Genomic DNA, 11,941 nt, shown 5'->3' with positions numbered 1-11,941 from the left:
AATAGTCCCACCAAATAAAATATACCTCTCAGTTTTTCAGTTCAGTTCATTACAGTTCAGTCACTCAGTCGTGTCCAACTCCATGGACCTCATGGACTGCAGCATGCCAGGCCTCCTTGTCCATCACCAACTCCTGGAGCTAACTCAAACTCATGTCCATTGAATCAGTGATGCCATCCAACCATGTCATCTGTCTCCCACCTTCAGTCTTTCCCAGCATCAAGGTATTTTCAAATGAGTTAGTTCTTCACATCAAGTGGCCAGAGCATTTGAGTTTCAGCTTCAACATCAGTCCTTCCAAAGAATATTCAGTACTGATTTCCTTTAGGATGGACTGGTTGGATCTCCTTGCTGTCCAAGGGACTCTGAAGCATCTTCTCCAACACCACAGCTCAAAAGCATCAATTCTTTGGGGCTAAGTTTTCTTTATTGTCCAACTTTCACATCCATACATGACTACTGGAAAAATCATAGCTTTGACTAGATGGACCTTTGCTAGCATAGTAATGTCTCTGCTTTTTAATATGCTGTCTAGGTTGGTCATAACTTTTCTTCCAAGGAGCAAACGTCTTTGAATTTCATGGCTGCAGTCACCATCTGCAGTGATTTTGGAGCCCTGCAAAAAAAAGTCTGTCACTATTTCCACTATTTCCCCGTCTATTTGCCATGAAAAGATGAGACCAGAAGCCATGATCTTAGTTTTCTGAATGTTGAGTTTTAAGCCAACTTTTCCATTCTCCTCTTTCACTTTCATCAAGAGGCTATTTAGTTATTTGCTTTCTGCCGTAAGGGTGGTGCCATCTATATATGTGAGGTTATTGATATTTCTCCTGGCAATCTTGATTCCAGCTTGTGCTTCATCCAGTCCAGCAGTTTTTAGGTTGTGACTATTTTTTTTTCTTTTTTAGTCAATAGTTCCTATATTATTTTGTTTAATTCTTTGCCATTGTATGGTTTCTTACAAGATATTGAATATTTTTCCCTTTACTATACAGTAAATTCTTCTTGTTTATCTAATTTATATATGATAGTGTGCATTTGTTCATGACATGTTCCTGTTCAATTGCCAAGTTGTATCAGACTCTTCAAGACTCCATAGACTGTAGCATACCAGGCTTCCTTGTCCCTTGTCATCTCCCAGAGTGTGCCCAAGTTCATGTTCGTTGCATCAGTGATGTTATCCAACCATTTCATCCTCTGTCACCCTCTTCTTCTGCCTTCAATCTTTGCCAGCTAACAATCCTTTCCAATGAGTCAGCTGTTCGCATCAGGTGGTCAAAATATTGCAGCTTCAGCATCAGTCCTTCCAATGGGAATATGTTATTGACATGCTCCCAGCTAAATTGACATTTCTCCAAAGAAGACATAAAGATGGCCATGATGCACATGAAAAGATGCTCAATATCATTAAATATTAGAGAAATACAAATTAAAACTATAAGGAGATATCACCTGACACTAGTCAGAATGGCCATCATCAAAATGTCTATAAATCATAAATGCTGGAGGGGGTATGGAGAAAAAGGAACCCTCCTCTACTATTGGTGCTAATGTAAATTGGTGCAGCCTCTATGGAAAACAGTATGGAGTGAGAAATGGAGTATTTCCTGCCATATAGGTAAACAAGGACGTCACAGTTACCAGCTTTTAGCTCTCCAATATGAGCCCTAAGGGCATTGGGGAATGAGAAGAATACCTGCCATCTGGCAGCCATCAGACTGTAGCCACCCCCTATGGTGAACTTCAAATAAGTTTTGCATGGTGTGAAAAACAGGGTAGTGGCCCCAGATAGTTTAGATGCATATGAAAGAAATGATTTCATTGAGCCTAGATTCTTACATCTTCCCATCCATAGAAAAACACAAAATTCCTTACTTTGAGATATCTGGCTTCCTTTAACTTTTTTTTTTTTTTTTTTTTTTAATGTTCAGACTTCCTGCCCTTTGTTGTAAAACTTCTACATAACCTGACTCCTCCCCTTGCCTCCTCAGAGCAGTTCTCACAGGGTGATCTGAGATACTGTCTTCTGGGCTTGATGTCCTAAAAATTCTCACTGAATAAAACATAACCCTCACCTTTTAGGTTGTGACTGTTTTCAAGTCAATAGGGGATTCCTTAAAAACAAAAACAACCAAAAAAAAAAAAAAAAAAACACCTAAAAAAATCGAGTCACCTGTATGATTTTTGAAAGCTACCACCCCTCACATTGTCATATACTACTGTTATATACACATTGTTACATACTCTGTCATTGAAGCATGACAACTTCCATTTAAAGGAAAAAAAAAAATCTGGTTCATAAATACACATGGGGTGGGGTCTTATCCAAAGCCATAGAGCAGCTTAGAGAAAAAGTCAGAACACAATTCACATTCCCGCCAAGATTCTTTATGCAATATCAACTATTCTATTAAAACACAAAATACCCTGACAGAATAACATTCTCACTCATACACGGGAGTTAGGATCAACTTGAATAAATTATTTTTTATACAGAAAGAGGACAGTAAAATAACTTTCCCATAATAAGATATGCTTAGGAAGAGGAATGGACTTAGGTATAAGGAATGGACAGATGAAATGAGCAAAGAAAGCTAAGAAGACAAGCTTTAATATTTTTCCATCTAGCCTAGGATATTTTCTGCATTCAGGTGAAGATTTAGTTCTGTCACTTAACATCCTCTGGAGGTATCCCCTTCTTCGCTCTCATATGCCCTTGAAATAACCAAAGAAGAATAGGATATATATATAATTTTTCAAACTATCTCTACAGTGGAATTATAGATATTCATTGGGATTTATAATACAAGGGCCTTGGAACTTTAAAAGAAGAGTGAATCACTTGGTGCTTGATTTTTTTTTTTTTTTTTTTAAGACTGAAGATCTCTAAGTTAATCGCTGTTTTAGCCTAAGGAGATGGTGACAGTTGTTATTCTAAGTATTTTTGCTTTTAATGAGTAAAAGAGTTAAATGTATAAATAGTCTCATAAAAATGCATGCAAATTGTACTGCTTATTTTACTGCTGCCCTGAGCTACAGAGCTTTTTGCACCTTTCTTTGTATATGTCTTTATGGTTATGACTTCATTATATTGAAATGCATGGTTTGTTTTTCCCTATCTATGCACTGGACTTGGCAAACCCCATTTGGGCTGCATATGAATGCAGTGAAGCGAGATATTTGCTTGCATATTGAGGGGAGCTATCAAAAACCATAGATAATTGAACTAAAAATAATCTGGAAGATTGTTTAAGTATATTCAGTTCTCCAAATTGCCTAAAGAGTGGAATTTCATGTAGTCAGTATTTAATATTCCAGAAAGGTAAAAAAAATAAATAGATAAAAATTAAAAAAATCACTTTCAAAGTTAGTTAGCTAAGTGTATAATACTTATTGTGTCCAAAATAAAATTTTAAATTATTTATCATATTTGAGGATGATAGCATCTTTCTGTAGTAGTAACCTGAAATTTTGATTTCCTGATGTAGAAATGAAGAGTGAGTGATTATTTCAATGACTGTTTCTTTTTCTAAAATAGTTTTTAGTATTCTCTACTTTGGCATTTTTCACTGGTCTCCCTTTGTTCCTTTTGTATTTCCCGTATGACCCAACTCCATTTTGTATCTAGCACATTGTAGTGTATTTTGTAGATGCTCAATCAATGTTTACTGACTGAAGAGAGCAAGGAAACAAAGAAGGAAAGAAGGAAAAAGGTAGAAAAGGAGGAAAGGTAGGATAAAAAAAGGAAGGGGAGTGGAAAGGAGAGGAAAAAAAAAGAAGAAAAATAGGGAAAGAGAAAAAGGCTAAAATAATTACCTTACAATAAACTTATTAATATAAAGTCAGTATTAGCTCTTTATATAAAATAGCTATATAGGAATTTGGGGAAGTTTTGTTATATTGAATGAAAATTTAAAAAGAAACAATAAAATTTGAAGTTGCAATATGACTACTACCATGTTATGTTTCTGTCATATGTTAATAAATAATAAGCTTCACTAACATCATTCTTTAGTTAATTTGTGTTTATTGAAGGGAGATATAAAAATAACTTGACTTACTTCACTCTGTATAATGGGCTCCAGTTTCATCCATCTCATTAGAACTGATTCAAATGAATTCTTTTTAATGTCTGAGTAATATTCCATGGTGTATATGTACCACAGCTTCCTTATCCATTCGTCTGCTGATGGGCATCTAGGTTGCTTCCATGTCCTGGCTATTATAAATAATGCTGCAATGAACATTGGCGTGCACGTGTCTCTTTCAGATCTGGTTTCCTCAGTGTGTATGCCCAGAAGTGGGATTGCTGGGTCATATGGCAGTTCTAATTCCAGTTTTTTAAGAAATCTCCACACTGTTCTCCATAGTGGCTGTACTAGTTTGCATTCCCACCAACAGTGTAAGAGGGTTCCCTTTTCTTCACACCCTCTCCAGCATTTATTGCTTGTAGACTTTTGGATAGCAGCCATCCTGACTGGCATGTAATGGCACCTCATTGTGGTTTGATTTGCATTTCTCTGATAATGAGTGATGTTGAGCATCTTTTCATATGTTTGTTAGCCATCTGTAATACATGTAAATCCATTGCTGATTCATGTCAATGTATGACAAAAACCACTACAATATTGTAAAGTAATTAGCCTCCGACTAATAAAAATAAATGAAAAAAAATTTTAAAAAATAACTTGGAAAAGAATAGATACCTGTATATGTAAGGTATTATTCGAAACGAGTCAATGAAGAAAAGAAGACGACCTCAACGGTGACAGGTTACTTTTATTTATGCAAGGAGGGTCGACAGTCAGCCTAAGAACCAGGCTGAGCATGCGAGGGGTCAGGGAGGCTTCATATTTAAGGGGAGGTTTGTGGAAGCGATAAGGGAGGTTTTTAGCCAGGTTTTGGGCAATTTTTAGCTGAGATGGCAGTTGCAGTTGAGCAGGGGACAGGAAGGTCGGGCAGGGGGGTGGAGCGTCCTGGGCTGATGCAATCTGCCTGGAGTATTGGGGTGGGTCTTAAAGTTCAGTTTTGTTATCCCCAAAGTCAGGTGGTTCCACAAGGGCCCTTGAGGTCCTTATCTTCTTTCTCCAGGCCTGAGAGTGAAGGCCTCTGAAGTCTTTATCTTCTTTTCTAGGCCCAAGGGCTCCTTCAGTATACACAAAACTGAATCACTTTGCTGTAAACCTGAAACTAACACAGCACTGTTAATCAAGTATGCTCCAATATAAAATAAACATTTTGAGAAGTATTATAGAATTATGCATATATATTAAAAACAATAGTTTTTCATTATTATTTCAATTTTTCAAATTACTATTGTATTTTTAAAGAATTTTATTGAAATGTAGCTGATTTACAATGTTGTGTTAATTTCAGGTGTACAACAAAATGACTCACTTATAAACTGTTCTCCATAGTGTCTGTACCAATTTTCATTGCTATCAATAGTGGAGGAGGGTTTCTTTTACTCCGCACTCTCTCCAGCATTTATTATTTATAATCTTTTTGGCATTGCTCATTTTGACTGCTGTGAGGAGGTATCACATTATGCAGTATGATAATGGCACAAAAACATAAATACAGATCAATGTAATAGGAGAGAAAGTCCAGGAGTTAACCCCTATGCATATGGTCAATTAATCTATGACAAAGGAGGTAAGGATATACAATGGAGAAGAGCCAGTCTCTTCAATAGGTGATGCACAGAAAACTATACAGCTTCATGTAAAAGAATGAAATTAGAATATTTTCTCATACCATTTATTATACAAAAATAAGCTTATAATGGATTAAAAATATAAATGTAAGACTGGATATTATAAAATTTCTAGAAGAGAACATAGAGCAGTCTTTGACATAAATTGTAGCAATTATCTTCTTGGATCTCCTAGAGTAATGGAAAAGTAATAAAAATAAGCAAATGGGACCTAATTAAATTTAAAGACTTGCACAGCAAGGGGAGTCATAAATAAAACAGAAAGGCAACCTACAGAATGGGAGAAAATATTTGCAAACAATGCTACTGACAAGGGGTTAATATCCAAAATCTACAAATAGCTAATGCAGTTCAATATAAAAAAGACAAACAATCCAATCAAAATATTAACAGAAGATTAAAAAAAAAAAAAAAAAACATTTTTCCAAAGAAGACATACAGATGGCCAAAAGGCACTTGAAAAGATACTCAGCATCGCTAATTATTAGAGAAATGCAAGTCAAAACTGCAAGTGAGCCTTAGGAAGCATCACTATGAACAAAGTTAGTGCAGGTGATGGAATTTCAGTTGAGCTATTTCAAATCCTAAAAGATGATACTGTGAAAGTGCTGCACTCTATATGCCAGCAAATTTGGAAAATTCAGCAGTAGCCACAGGACTGGAAAAAGTCAGTTTTCATTCAAGTCTCAAAGAAAGGCAATGCCAATGAATGCTCAAACTACTGCAGAATTACACTCATCTCACACACTAGTAAAGTAATGCTCAAAATTCTCCAAGCCAGGCTTCAACAGTATGTGAACAGTGAACATCCAGATATTCAAGTTGTATTTAGAAAAGACAGAGGAAACAAAGATCAAATTTCCAACATCCATTGGATCATAAAAAAGAAAAAAAAGTTGTTCCAGAAAAAAAATCTGCTTTATTGACTACGCCAAAACCTTTACCTGTATGGATCACAACAAAATGTGGAAAATTCTTAAGGAGATGGGAATGCCAGACAACCTGACCTGCCTCTTAAGAAATCTGTATACAGGTCTGGAAGCAACAGTTATAACTGGACATGGAACAACAGACTGGTTCCAAATCGGAAAAGGAGTACATCAAATCTGTATATTGTCACCCTGATCATTTAACTTATATTCATAGTACATCATGTGAAATGCCAGGCTGGATGAAGCACAAGCTGGAATCAAGATTGTCGGGAGAAATATCGATAACCTGAGATAAGCAGATGACACCAACCTTATGGCAGAAAGCAAAGAAGAACTAAAGAGCTTCTTGATGAAAGTGAAAGAGGTGAGTGAAAAGTTGACTTAAAACTCAATGTATGGCAAAAACTACTACAATATTGTAAAGTAATTAGCCTCCAATTAAAATTAATTAATTAAAAAAAAGAAAGAAAACTAAGAACATGACATCTGGTCCCATCATTTCATGGCAAATAGATGGGGAAACAATGGAAACAGTGAGAGACTCTTTTTTGGGGGGGCAGGGGCTCCAAAATCACTGAAGATGATGACTGTAGCCATGAAATTAAAAGATGCTTTCTCCTTGGAAGAAAAGCTATGACCAACATAGACAGAATATTAGAAAACAGAGACATTACTCTGCCAACAAAGGTCCCTCTAGTCAAAGCTATACTTTTTGTTGTTGTTGTTGTTGTTGTTGTTTTTCCAGTAGTCATGTATGGAGGTGAGAGTTGGACTATAAAGAAAGCTGAGTGCCGAAGAATTGATGCTTCATACTGTGGTGTTGGAGACAACTCTTGAGAATCCCTTGAACTGCAAGGAGATCAAACCAGTCAATCCTAAAGCAAATCAATTCTGAATATTCATAGAAGGACTGATACTGAATCTGAATCGCCAATACTTTGGCCACTTGATGTGAAGAAATGACTCATTGGAAAAGACCCTGGTGCTGGGAAAGATTGAAGGCTGGAGGAGAAGGGGACAACAGAGGATGAGATGGTTAGATGGCATCACTGACTCAATGAACACGAGTTTGAGTAACCTCCAGAACCTGGTGATGGACAAGGAGGCCTGGCGTGCTGCAGTCCATGAGGTTGCAAAGAGTCAGACACAACTGAGCAACTGAACTGTACTGAGGAGTCAAATAAAGCACACTGCTGCAATTGACGTCAAAGAATGTTCTGCCTACATTTTCTTTTAGGAGTTTTATAGAATCTGGTGCTATGTATAAGTCTTAAATATATTTTAATTGATTTTGTATATGGTGTCAGGAAATGCTCTGTTTTTTTACATGCAACTGTTCAGTTTCTGCAGCAACACTTATTGAATTGATTGCCTTTTCTTCACTGTATACTCTTGTTTCCTTGGCATAGATTAATTGACCATAAGTGTATGGCTTTATTTCTGGGCTCTCTATTCACATCCCATTTTTGTGTGTGTCCCTTTTTGTGTCATTACCATACTGTGCTGATTACTGTACTTTTTATTATAGTCTAAAGTCAGAGTGCAAAATTCCTCTAGATCTGTTCCTCTTTATCAAGGTCACTTTGGCTTTTTGGCATCTTTTGACTTTCCATACAAATTTTAGAATTATTTCTTCTAGTTCTGTGAGAAATGGTAAATGAATTTGTCATAATTCCTCTTGGTTTAATATATATATATATATATATATATATATATATTTATTTAAGTTGAAGGATAATGACTTTAAAAAGTCAACAAAGTCAACAAAGTTTTGTTTGGTCAAAGCTTTGGTTTTTTCAGTAGTAATATATGGATGTGAGAGTTGGACAAAAAGAAAGCTAAGCGCTTTCTCCAGGAAAGCTCTGGGAGTTGGTAATGGATAGGGAAGCCTGGATTACTGCAGTCCATGGAGTCGCAAAGAGTCGGACATGACTGAGAGACTGAACTGAACTGAATGACTTTACAATATTGTGATGGTTTTTGCCATAATTCAACATGAATCAGCCAAATATATACATGTATTCCCTCATCCTGAATCTCCCTGCCACATCCCTCACCATGCTATCCCTCTGGGTTGTCCCAGTAATTTCTCTTTATGATAGTTTATCGTTAGGTTTTGGAAGTGCAACTGACTTGTGTACATTAATTTTTTATCCTGCTAATTTATAAAAGTCATTGATGAGCTCTAGCAGTTTTCTGATAAAATCTTTAAAGATATATATATATATATATATATATATATATATATATGTATGTATGTATATGCGTGTGTGTGTGTATATATATATATATATATATATATATATATATATATATATATAACATTATGTCTCTGCAAACCATGGCAATTTTTCTTTCTTTTTTTTTCTTTTTCCTTCTCTGATTACTGTGGCTAGGACTTCTAAAACTGTGTTGAATAAACATGACTAGAGTGGGCAACCTTGTCTTATTCTTGATCATAGAGGGAATGCTTTCACCTTTTCACCAATGAGTATGATGTTAGCTGTTGTTTTCTTACATATGTCCTTTTATTATGTTGAGGTATGGGACGTTTTGAGGAAATCTAATTTTGGTTTGTCCCACTTTGGTGGTCACTAGGTAGCTGGTTTACCAGTTTCTAGTTTGACTAACTAATTACTATGTTTAAGAGACTGTTGATTTTTAAGCCTGCCTTGAAACTAGAAAGAATATGCTGATTTTCCTGATACTTGGTGTTTCCTCTTGAATAAATGCTCCTTGTATTTTTCTGAGACTTTGCTTAATTTCCTGTTACTAAACATTTGACTTGACTTTTTTTAGTGTTATCATTGTTTAATTGAAGTAGTAGATTTCTTATGTATTTGTACTGCCTTTAAGAAAGTTTCACTTATACAGTTTACTGAATAGATTTTCATCACTGATTGAACGTACATATAAAGAAAATACTGAAGAATTTCAATTAAGGATGTGCAACATCAGTAAAATAAAATCCAATAACTACATATTGTTAGGACTGCAGCTCAAAACTACCGTGATAGAAGAGGGACAGTATTACTCGTGGCAAATGTTCAGGGGAAACACTTTTTGAATAGATGTGGAGCAGTATCAGTAACAGGAACAAAAGTAGAGAGAAGCAAATGAGAAAATACAAGAGTTGAGAAGGCAGTACTGCATGATATCAATAAAAAACATAGAAACCTGATCAAAGGAAGGAAATGCTGAAAAAAGCAGGAGTTAAAACCAAGCTAGTCTTTTAAATCAGCAATCAGCAGAAAAGCTGCTTACAAGATACAATTTGAGGTATCCTGGGCGTGAGGTACTTCTCCCCTGTCCAAAAGGGATTGTTTGTCTCCAAATAATGACATGGTCACTTTTAGGAGACTTGTCCATATATGGATTTCCAGATAATCTAGATAAGATAATCTTATTATCCTTTAATAAGAGATAAAAAACCCAGGATCAGGATAAAGGTGGTAGATCTTGAACTCACTTCTACACATGGGCATAACAAAATAATATCTAGTTAGAAAGTAACTACCAGTGAGAATGACTTGAAGACTAGCTGAAAAAATTTTCTACAATAAAGATGTAAAGAAAGATCTACAAAAAGATGGGCAAGATATATAGTCTAGTCAGGACTTACACCCCTAGGTGGATTACACACAAACTGGAGGGCTTTCACGCCTGCAAGACTCTCCCTGAAGATTTAGTTGTCCATGCACCACAAGGGGATCCCCATCCTAGAGGTCCTGAAACATGAAGACAAACCCTCAGGACATTTGGCTTTGAAAACCAGTGGAATTTATATTTAGGAGATAAAAAAAAAAAAAAAAAAAAAAAAAAAAAAAAAAAAAACTATAGAAAATAGAGACTCCACTCTTAAATGGCACACACAAAATTTCATGTGTTTTAAGTTCCAGTGCATGGGCAGTAGTTTGTGTCTGGGTTAGACCCACTTACTGAACTTAGTTTCTCAGAGATACTAGAGACAACTGGAGCACCTGCACTAGCAAGTGCCATTTTAGAGCATTTCCTCTATTAGCCCTGAGTGCTTGCTGCATCTACCATTGGGCTCACGGCAGTAATATGTTGACAGACTGAATGAATAAGATGGATAGATAGGTAGGAAGAATGCCCAGGTCACCAGTGACCCCACAACTGTCAAATGCTACCAAGTTGCATGGTCAGTAGAGTGGGGAGTCTACCCCATAAACTTGCAGGCCTGTAGTATTTGTGCATCAACAGGTATCACAATCAGCATTCCTGGGGTTCCACATCACCCACCAGTATGCCTGCAGCAACCACTCAAGGAAAACTTCAGAAACTACCAGGTCTGGCGCTAAAAGCCACCTACCAGCTCTCCTAAAGTAGTTAGCCCCACCACAACAGAAGGGTGTATGCAGCCCATATAGGGTACAACCCTGGAGCATATAATTCTGGTGGACAAAGGACAGCATGTTGCTGGGTGTCACAGGACATCTCCTACATAAGGCAACCTCACAAAGATTGAGAGAGTTAATCGACCTGTATAATCATAGAAATAAATATAGAGAATTAGATTAATGATAAGACAAAGGGAAACATTTCAAATGAAAGAACAGATCAAACACTCAGTAAAAGAACTAAAACAAATGGAGTTAAGCATTCAGTCCAAAAAGAGGTCAAGGTAATGATTATACAGAGGCTCACTGAACTCTGGAGAAGAATTGATAAACACAGTGAGAATTTTAACAAAGAATAAGAAACTATAAAAAAGATAAAAAGGAAGTGAGGAATACAAAAAATAAAATTAAAAATACTCTTGAAAGATTCAATAGTAAATTAGGTAACACAGAAGAATATATCAGTAATCTGGAAGACAGAATAGTAGAGACAATTCCAATAGAACAGAAAATAGGAAACATAATTAAAAAAAATAAAATAAAACTAAGGATAGTTTCACACCTCAGGGAAAATATCAAGCATATTAATTTGAAGTAAAGTAGTCCAAGATGGAGAAGAGAAAGAAAGGGACAGAAAATCTATGTGAAGAATATTGGATGAAAAACTTCCTAGCCTGTAGAAGGAAACAAGTATGCAGATGCAAGAAACTCAGAGAGTCCCAAACAGGATGAACCCAAAGTGACTCACTTCAAGAAATATAATTAAAATGACAAAAACTAAAGATAAAGACGCTGATGGGGTGCAGTGGGGTGGGGGAGATGGCAGGAAGATGGACACAATGACTTTCTGGAATTTCTGGGGGCAGCAGTGTCATCACATGGTACTGTCACTCTAAGGAAGTAATGCTGAAGTTGAAAACCTCTCAACACCT

The sequence above is a fragment of the Muntiacus reevesi genome, chromosome X, assembly GCF_963930625.1.
Source record: "Muntiacus reevesi chromosome X, mMunRee1.1, whole genome shotgun sequence".
NCBI classification, from domain to species: domain Eukaryota; kingdom Metazoa; phylum Chordata; class Mammalia; order Artiodactyla; family Cervidae; genus Muntiacus; species Muntiacus reevesi.
This window is presented reverse-complemented; position numbering follows the sequence as displayed.